The 10000-nt window shown below is 43.9% G+C and overlaps 2 non-coding genes across 2 annotated transcripts; both read right to left on the bottom strand.

Annotated features, from left to right (window-relative positions):
- Positions 1-9391: 9391 nt before the first annotated feature.
- trnas-aga (transfer RNA serine (anticodon AGA)) lies at positions 9392-9473 on the bottom strand. Its single transcript has one exon. It is a non-coding gene; the product is annotated as a tRNA-Ser (tRNA).
- A 120-nt stretch (positions 9474-9593) lies between these two features.
- On the bottom strand, positions 9594-9666 carry trnak-uuu (transfer RNA lysine (anticodon UUU)). The gene has a single exon. It is a non-coding gene; the product is annotated as a tRNA-Lys (tRNA).
- Positions 9667-10000: the final 334 nt, after the last annotated feature.

Below are 10000 nucleotides of genomic sequence, written 5' to 3'. Positions count from 1 at the left end.
TATAATACTTTAGCATTAAATATGGCTGGAAGATAAAGAACAGAATGTATCACAGAAACAAGTGTGTTATTTTCTCATATTCTGTAACCACTGCTGCTTAGTGACTGTTTCTTTATTTGGGCAAAATATTTTGCCTTTGTACTGGCTATGGCCAGTTTCTTGTGTGCGAAATTGGCCACACTTTCTGCACGTATTTGATTTTACAGAGCGATTGTATGACCGCTTGGTTGGGGTGGCTGTGTCTTTTGCAGGTGGGTCAGAGGAAATTGCTCCAGGGTTAATGGCTGAACATGGGGCTGGGCAGGGCAACAGTAGCATCTGAGACCCAACAGGGGCAGTGGGTGTGTCAGGAAACAATGGGTGTGTTGCTGTCGGCTTTGGAAAAATTGTCCTTGGCTGGTGGAACGTGGCAGTTGGTGTGGCAGATGTGCAGGTTGATGAGGGCTGGATTTTCCTGAACTTCGTCTTTGCCTGTCCAGCTGTGTCTGGTGGCATCTGGTAGTGATGCAGCTGGTGGCTATATTGTGGAGGCACAACAGGCTGCACTCGTGCTGGAGGCAGAGCATCCAATGCCACTGGACGTGCCTCTGGAAGCTTCAACCCTTGCAACAGCACTGAGACCTCCTGACCCTTTAAACGTTCATTGTGCCACGTTGTAAGGGTCCTTTGGTTAACCTCCACTAGCTGAAGGGTTGTTTCGCTCATTACAGTTCCATTGCTCAAGATTAGCTGCCGAATTTTTCTATAATCTCGAAGAATGAGATCCCATCTGGACAGAGATTCTGTCCGCTGTTTTTTGGGGCTTCGGTGGATGTTACATAGCCTTATGAAGATTAATTCAACAAGGCAACAGCACTTAGGCCACTGTGCTGGAGAACCGCTAGAACCCAAAACACACCTCTTTGTGCTTTCGACGCCAGGAGTGAAGACAGCTTTCTTTTTAGGGGACCTAAAACGTCCTGTAAGCAGCCTGTCTTGATAACGAGCAGCATACATGACCTTGTCTTTATCAAATTGGTCCAGGTTCTGCCACAAACCCACAATGATCGCAGCTTGTTGGTTAGTAAGTGTGAGGCCCGTCTGTGTGCGCAGCTCTACCAGATACTCCGCCAACTCATCCACCCGGTCCATTCCAGGAATACAGTGCTCGTCAACAGCCTAAAAAAATATAACTGTTGGTTAGGTAATTACATGCTTTGTGAAATTTGTGAGTTTGTGAATTTGCTGCTTGAGGGTGAATGACTAAATGAGTAACAATTTGTCTAGAAAAGGAAATTTTACCATTGCTGAGGGCAGAGGTGCAGCTGATGGAGTCTGGACACAGGGCAGAGGTGCAGCGGGCGGAGCTGGGACATAGGGCAGAAGTGCAGCAGGTGAAGCTTGGACCAAGGGCAGAAGTGCAGCAGGTGAAGCTTGGACCAAGGGCAGAGGGGCAGCAGGAGGAGCTTGGACACAGGGCAGAGGGGCAGCAGGTGGAGCTTGGACACAGGGCAGAGGTGCAGCGGGTGGAGTCTGGACACAGGGCAGAGGTGCAGCGGGTGGAGCTTGGACACAGGGCAGAGGTGCAGCGGGTGGAGCTTGGACACAGGGCAGAGGTGCAGCGGGTGGAGTCTGGACACAGGGCAGAGGTGCAGCGGGTGGAGCTTGGACACAGGGCAGAGGTGCAGCGGGTGGAGCTTGGACACAGGGCAGAGGTGCAGCGGGTGGAGCTTGGACACAGGGCAGAGGTGCAGCGGGTGGAGCTTGGACACAGGGCAGAGGTGCAGTGGGTGGAGCTTGGATATAGGGCAGAAGTGCAGCAGGTGAGGCTTGGACCAAGGGCAGAGGTGCAGCGGGTGGAGCTTGTACCAAGGGCAGAGGTGCAGTGGGTGGAGCTTGGACATAGGGCAGAAGTGCAGCAGGTGAAGCTTGGACCAAGGGCAGAGGTGCAGCGGGTGGAGCTTGTACCAAGGGCAGAGGTGCAGTGGGTGGAGCTTGGACATAGGGCAGAAGTGCAGCAGGTGAAGCTTGGACCAAGGGCAGAGGTGCAGTGGGTGGAGCTTGTACATAGGGCAGAGGTGCAGCGGGTGGAGCTTGGACATAGGGCAGAGGTGCAGCGGGTGGAGCTTGGACATAGGGCAGAGGTGCAGTGGGTGGAGCTTGGACACAGGGCAGAGGGGCAGCGAGTGGAGCTTGGACACAGGGCAGAGGTGCAGCGGGTGGAACTGGTGGACTTGAAAGGAACAAGTCATCTGATGCCACAAGATTTGCCACTGTGGCTTCCTCTCCCAACAAATCAATGAAACCCTCATCCTCTTCCACTTGCTCCTCCACATTTATCTCCTCCAGCAACTGAGAGGTCCTATCAGAGGTAGGGCACATGTCCTCCAGGGGCTGACTATTCTGCCTCAACAAGTACTGCACTCCAATGAGCTCCCCTGAGGAAATATTTGTAACAGAAAACATTTTAAAGGAAATGAATCAGAAAGGTTTATTCTGAAATGTAGTAAATATTTTTAAATAAATATTCAGCTTCTGCATAAACAAAAAATATGTAACTCAGAGGACATTGTAAAAAGACAGAATTACTCTATATTCTAGTATGTCATTTATTTTCCCTGAAACCTACAACAAAGAGTCCAGTATGCAAAAATTCTGATAGTATAATTTTTCTCTGATCTGTCAAAATGACATTATTGACCAAAATCACTTGCAGTTTTAACAAAAACATGCTACCTAGTGAACTGCATTGATCAAAATATGTTTACCTGTGTAAACTGCAGGTGGAGTGAAGCTAGTGACCAATTTCCTGCCATACAACTTATTGTAGTTCTCGTTGACAGAGTAAACCAGCTCCCCTGTGTAAGTACGCAGGGTTGAACCTCCACCTCCACCTGCAACAGCAGCTGCAGCCCGGTCCTGATTCCAGCGTAACAAACCTTCCAGGAGGTAAATCTGGAAGTTCAGGCTGTTTGCGCTATTCCCTAGAATAAGAAATAGAAAGCCGAACATTGTTTTAAGAAACTACAAAAGAGAAAATGCAATTGGTTTACTGCAAGTATATAAATAAACAGGAATTAGTGGCAAGATATGGTCTATTCTGTCATGACAAACCTGGAATAAATCTGTTTAGGTGGCAGTGAAATGATTCCAGGGAAGTGGAGCCTCTGGCACACCTATATGTCTTTAGAACAATCCCGCCCTTGTTTATGGTTCCAGTTTCCGTGTAGAGGGGCACATCTGGAGGGTCCTGAATACAGGTAATGTGCCGCCTCTGGACTTGCCAGATGTGCTGCATCCTTACACTGTCAAGGAGAGGAACACCAAGGGCGTCATTCCCCTTGCCACCCATGAGCTCTCTGATGAGCATATCAAGGAGGCGCATAGTTGTTTCCTCTCCTCGTGTTCTTCTCCTGCAGTGTTGGGCCAGCTCATCTTTGCTTATATGACGGTCAATCTCTGCCTCCGTCATTGCAGGCCAGCCATGTTGGGTGAGTTGCTCCTTCTTTGCCCTTCTCAGCAGAGTGAGATCCCCTGCATCCCACTCAAAAATACATGACGACAACCTAGACATAAAAGTAGGATACAACTGGTGGGCATCAGTTGTGCACCCTACTCCCAGACGCCGCATAAAATGCCAAATGTCTAGGCGGATGATGATATTGGGCCAGCCACTGAACCTCCTCTTCAGTTTAGTCTCTCCCACTTCCTTGCAACAGTCACAGTCCACATATAAGATAGTGGGAGGATCAACACCAGCTCTCTGGTATCTCTCCACGAGTCCTGCAGCCATGAGGTCTAACCCAGCTCCTTCATTCGCAGTCAGGACACTCATCAGCACCTGACCTACCTCATTGCCAACTGAGGTAAGCCACTGTGCTGTGCCTTTCGCAGGCCCACTCAACTTCTTCGTGATCTGAAAGAAACAATAAACATAGTAAATAATACAACATACATTGAATGAGTAAAATTTACAAATAAAGCTCTTTTGGTCTAACAATACATTATAGATAACGGTACAGTCATTAAAGCAGCTCCTCTGACCTTCTTAGTTGAGTCCATTTTTAAAATCGATCCATATGTGGATGTAATGCTGGCCTTGATGTGATCGAGCCTGTTGAGGATGTCCTGACTGTAAACAGCGAGAAGCCATTTGTAGCTAGGTACTGGAACAAGTGGTGGCGGCTCCTGAAAGTGCAGTGGAAGCAGGCAAGGATTATCCAAAAAGGCCACACACATCGATGTGTACCGAGACACACGTTGTAAACACTCCTCAGTGTGGTTCTCCTTCAGCTGGCCGATGATCCTCACTGGGCCATTTCCCATGCCCCTCTCACGCAACAAACGAATAACTCGAATGTCACAGGCATACCTTGGAAAAAAGTAATCATTCAAGTATCTTATTATCAAGTATCTAATTATAGTAGTATATATTTATCAAAGGTAGCATATGAGCACATATGACTGCAAAGTAATTACTTGCGTGTGAGAATGATTCTAAATTCAGATCGATGGGCCAGGTCCAATTGCTGCAGCACAGCATGACTCCAGGACAGGTAGCTGGTTCTACACCTGGTACAGATCAGGGTCTCTGTCACCAGGTTGTAGTATCTGTCAATATCTAACACCTGTCGTACCCTCCTGTGCAGACCACCACCACACAGCTGATAACTGGCACAGGCAGGGTTAGTACACTGGAGTCGTACCTTCCATAGCCTATACGGCATCCAGAGCAAGAGTCGCTGTGAAAAAAATCTATCAGGTGTTGGGGCTTGGTGGTACAACAGGGCTGGTGGTGGGGGCTCATACCACAACTGAAGGTTTTCACGCAGCTCCTGCTTTCCTTTTGCGTTAACCCTAAAAAGTGCTTCCGACACCCACTTCTGGTCCTGCTGTGGCATTGTCTGTGGCCACAGTAGTGGGAGATCTGCAGGGTCTTCTGGCTGAGATGAGACCTGCTGATATTATCAAAAACACTGGTTTAAATAAGGGTTAGGCTAGGCCTAGGGTTAGGGTAGCCCTAACCTGCCTTAAATAATGCCTGTTTCACACATACTCTGTTTGCAGTGCGTATTTGTTTCCGTACCCATGTTAACCGGTTAGAGCGTTCACTATTTTTTTGCTGCACGCGCTGAATTAAAGGTCAGTGCATTGTTCGCACTAAAATAAACATGCATTGATGCGGTGGACTTAAAGTCTACTCTGTTTCAAAGTCAACACATGGCCTTTTGCCTCGGGTAAAGCAAGGAAAATGTCCCTTACCTGGCATTTAGGTAAACAAAGAGACATAATGGAGAGCACTCGTCCTTTCTTGGAGGTGGAAAAACAAAGTTCTTTATGACCTGCAGGATTTCTTGTAAAAAAAATTTTTTTTAAAAGATTTAAAAATGAAAGAAATAACGAGAGACGACTTTTTTTGTCTATTGTAAGTTCTAATTTAAAATGTTTGTCATTATATAAGCTATAGCCTATGTTTTGCCACTTGTGTAAGCAATATAATATATAAATATAAAGTTCTAGGCTATATAAATATAAAGTAATTAATTTAATATAACGTTTAAATGTTGTGCGTTTAAACATGACATCTATAAAAGAGTGTATACAAAGAGAATTGCAATGCTGACAAGCCATAGTCATTAACAACTTTTGGATTTGAAATAAAAAATTATGAATAAATGCTGTGTTTGTAGTACTCAACTGCGGTTAAGTTGCGCACTGCAAACGTGGCATATGTGAAAGCACAATAGCAGGCACTGCTCCTGCATCGCATACGTACTGCAGCACGCACTGCATATGAACTGCAGTCGGAGTATGTGTGAAGCAGGCGTAAGAGAGCATTAAATGATGAAGGCATGTTTGTATTTTGAATGACATCTTACTGGGCCCCTCACAACAGCAGACTCAGAATTAGTTGATGGTGTTGCTGTTTCTTTGATCCGCTGTGATCTCTGAGCTGGAGGAAGGAAGAAGGATGAGGAGGACTGAATGACAGGCCGATGGGGTTTGGGGGATGGCGGAGAAGGAGGAGGAGGAGGAGGAGGAGGAGGAGGAGGAGGAGGAGGAGGAGGACAAGGATGAGAGGGTGGGGATGAAGCTGCGGCTGAACTGGTCTGTGGAGTCAAACATTATGAATAATCTATTAAGGGGATCGCAAAATGTTTTTTTATTAAACAAAATTATGTAGTGATAAAGTGATGTCTAACTAATTCTTTCATATTAACCTGAGATGTTTTCCTCTGAATGTTCAAATTAGGTTTGGCTGCTGCCACATGTGAGCCTCCAAACCTTGACTTTTCAAAATGAAAAGGTTTGTCATAGTTAGTGATAACAAAACCTGTAACACTATAGGAAAAGTTTGAGATATTTCAATGTCTGCAGTAAGGTCTGCTTACCATTGACAATGTCAGTTTGGCCATCTTTGCAGGACGTGCCACATCACTGGAGGGTGTACTTTGGGCAGGGGTGCTCTGTGATGCCTCCACTGTGACTGGTGGATGAACCTGTGATACATGCTTATAAGATATACCAGGGACATAATATTATACAGTATTCATAATATGACTTTAGACATAAAGACAAATTGATATTGCAAACACATCTATTTATGCAACTTGAACTAGGCTAATTGGAGTTACCTTGTGAAATCCACAAATACACTTTTGTGCTTCCTTCATAAGGGTGGTCTGCCCCCTCATTTGCAGAGGGCACTTTTCTATCTATGAACATAAATATAAAGTATAGCTGTGACACTGTTGTACACATTATTTCAAGACACCCATGTCATCATAATTATAACCATATTACATTGTATTTACATTGTAAATAATTACTTATTCATACATATAAAAAAAATAGCACAATGTATTATCACACAAGTTTATTAGTTTGCTCATGAATCTAGCTGCATAATTTACCTTCTGATATAACTCATGCCATCTTTTTTGTCGGGGAGAAGGTCTATTTCCCTCCCTGGATGGCCAAACTCCAGTTCGGGCAAAACTCTCCAGACGCGCAAGCCAGTCAGCATCGCTCATGCCTTTGTGTGACTTAGTTGAAGCCATGTTGTTGCCTAAACAATACAGAACAAGAATTTAATAGAATACCAACTGCCATTGTAGCCCAGAAATATAGCATTAAAGGGATAGTTCCCCCTAAAATTAAAATTATGTCATAATTTACTCTCCCTCAAGTTGTTCCAAACCTGTATGAGTTTCTTTTGAAGCACATTGGTAACCAGACAGTTGACGGTCCCTATTGACTGCCATAGTAGGAAAAACAAAACAAAAAAATACTATGGAAGTCAATGAGGATTATTAACGGTCTTCATTCTTCAAAATAACTCATACAGGTTTGGAACAGCTTGATGGAAAATAAATGATGACAGATTTTGTTTTAGGGGGAAACTAATCTTTTACTTCCTTTACTCCTTTTGTGTTCATTTCATTTGAGCTAGTTTTGTGTTTCTGGTTCAAAATGACTGCCACATTATAGCAGATTATAAATACATAATAATACATATATAATCACCTAATGTTGTGATTTATTTTTTGTAACCAACAGTACAAGTTTTGAAACTTCTATTTATGGCCTGTATGCTTTGTTGATCTGGGTTTTTGAGTAAAACAACAACAACAACAACAACAACAACAACAACAAAAAAATGAATAATGTATGGATTATTCTGACTTAAACAAATACTCATATTAAACATATTGTGCTATTTTAACTTTGTCCATCTGATAAATGGGCATGTATGTGCCTGAACTCAAATAGGCGTAATGTTACACTTGGGCTAAGATCCGAATTCGACCGAAACATACACAATAGGAGGGTAAACTGTTACATTTAATGCCCGTTTAATTTAATTTAGCTAAAAAACAAACGGAAGATATAGGCTACAATAATATTTCATTAGGAAAATATGCGTAATGTTATGTTACACTTGGGCTAAGAACCGAATTCGACCGAAACATACACAATAGGAGGGTAAACTGTTACATTTTATGCCCGTTTAATTTAATTTAGCTAATAAACAAACGGAAGACATAGGCTACACTAGTATTTCATTAAGAAAATATGATTAGCATACCTGAGCGGAATAAACAAGCGAAAGCGTATCGAATGTGCTCATCGACTCTCGTGCGGTGAATGGAGTAACGAAAAATGAACCTCGCCATTTCATTGGACAAGCAAAGATGGAGTTCGTAACGCGGAGATTGGATGGAATGCTCAAAGATGGACTACGCGCGGTGATTGGAGTATGAAAAATGAACCTCGCCATTTCATTGGACAAGCAAAGATGGAGTTCGTAACGCGGAGATTGGATGGAATGCTCAAAGATGGACTACGCGCGGTGATTGGAGTATGAAAAATGGACCTTGCCATTTCATTGGACGGGCAAAAATGGAGTTCGCAATTTAATTGTTTTTTGAAAGATTGAACTCGGCATGCTATTGGATTGATTTTACAGACTTGTGGTTGTCAGGTACCGCCATCCGGGCTCTTGCTTGGGGGAGGTAAGCGTTGCGTGGGAACGCTGATCAAAGTTAATAGTATTGGCGGGAGAAAAAAAGATTCTCCCATGCATCGCGTTTCTATCTTTGACGATTCAGAACCTTTGATATATCCAAGAATATTTGGGATTTAGTGGGAATGGAGCCTATTACACTATTAATTCTGATCAAACTGCAATAATGCTAGAAAAAAACCCACAAAAACTCACTGCTTCTTGTCTGTAAAACATCTTTACATGCTTAAATGCTGTTGTCTTGTGGCGCACTTAACATTCTTGTAAACTTACGTCAGTTTTTTGGAGCAAATAGCAAGTCCACTGCACTCTAGGTAACAGCCATCGAGGGAACTGACACCTAGCAATTAGAAAATATACCAGAACCGTATTCTCTATGTAGCAACAGGACTACAGATTACACACAAACAGAGGAAACTAAACAGGAGCGTTTCGTTTTCAATCTTTCTCCAAGAGTTCAAACCTGAGAGCTTGGGATCTCAAAGAAGGTCACCGTGACAATTCACTCAACCTTCCAGAGCATGTCAAGAACACACTGAGCACAAAAAAAGGAGTCTGAAGTACAGGGTAGCATGGAGCTTAAACACAACGGCACCCAGAATGTCCTGCCGTGACCCGGATTCGAACCGTGGTTGCTGCGGCCACAACGCAGAGTACTAACCACTATACGATCACGGCGAGCTACTGGTCTGCCCTCATAGGTTCCTCCATAACATGTCCCTGAATACAAAGAGACCATGTCATCGTTAACTTCAAGACTAAACTGTTGCTTACCAAATTAACTCTTTCCAAGTGTAATATTGTAAATGTGGCCTTTTTTTCCTTTTATAAAGTTTTAGCAAGGCCTCGATGAGGTTTCGACCTAAAGCATGTGCAGGTAGTCATCGTAGTCGGCAGGAGTCGAACCTGCGCGGGGAGTCCCCAATGGATTTCTAGTCCATCGCCTTAACCACTCGGCCACGACTACAAGCTGAGTGCAGATGGTATGTAATTTTGATTGGAGCCTTGTAGCGATGCTGCCCAAGAACAGGGAAGAGCAGCAAAAACTCAACAGCGAAACATTGCACTCCACGAAAAGAGGCTTGTTCGCCCGAACAGGGACTTGAACCCTGGACCCTCAGATTAAAAGTCTGATGCTCTACCGACTGAGCTATCCGGGCTCTTGCTTGGGGGAGGTAAGCGCTGCGTGGGAACGCCGATCAAAGTTAATAGTATTGGCGAGAGAAAAAAAGATTCTCCCATGCATCGCGTTTCTATCTTTGACGATTCAGAACCTTTGATATATCCAAGTATATTTGCGATTTAGTGGGAATGCAGACTATTAGACTATTTATTCTGATCAAACTGCAAATATGCTAGAAAAAAACAAAAACTCACTGCTTTTTGTCTGTAAAACATCTTTACATGCTTAAATGCTGTTGTCTTGTGGCGCACTTAACATTCTTGTAAACTTACGTCAGTTTTTTGGAGCAAATAGCAAGTCCACTGCACTCT

Source organism: Pseudorasbora parva, chromosome 8 (genome assembly GCF_024679245.1).
Source record: "Pseudorasbora parva isolate DD20220531a chromosome 8, ASM2467924v1, whole genome shotgun sequence".
Taxonomy (NCBI): Eukaryota; Metazoa; Chordata; class Actinopteri; order Cypriniformes; family Gobionidae; genus Pseudorasbora; species Pseudorasbora parva.
The sequence above is the reverse complement of the archived record's forward strand: the minus strand, read 5'-3'. Positions and strand labels throughout refer to the sequence as shown.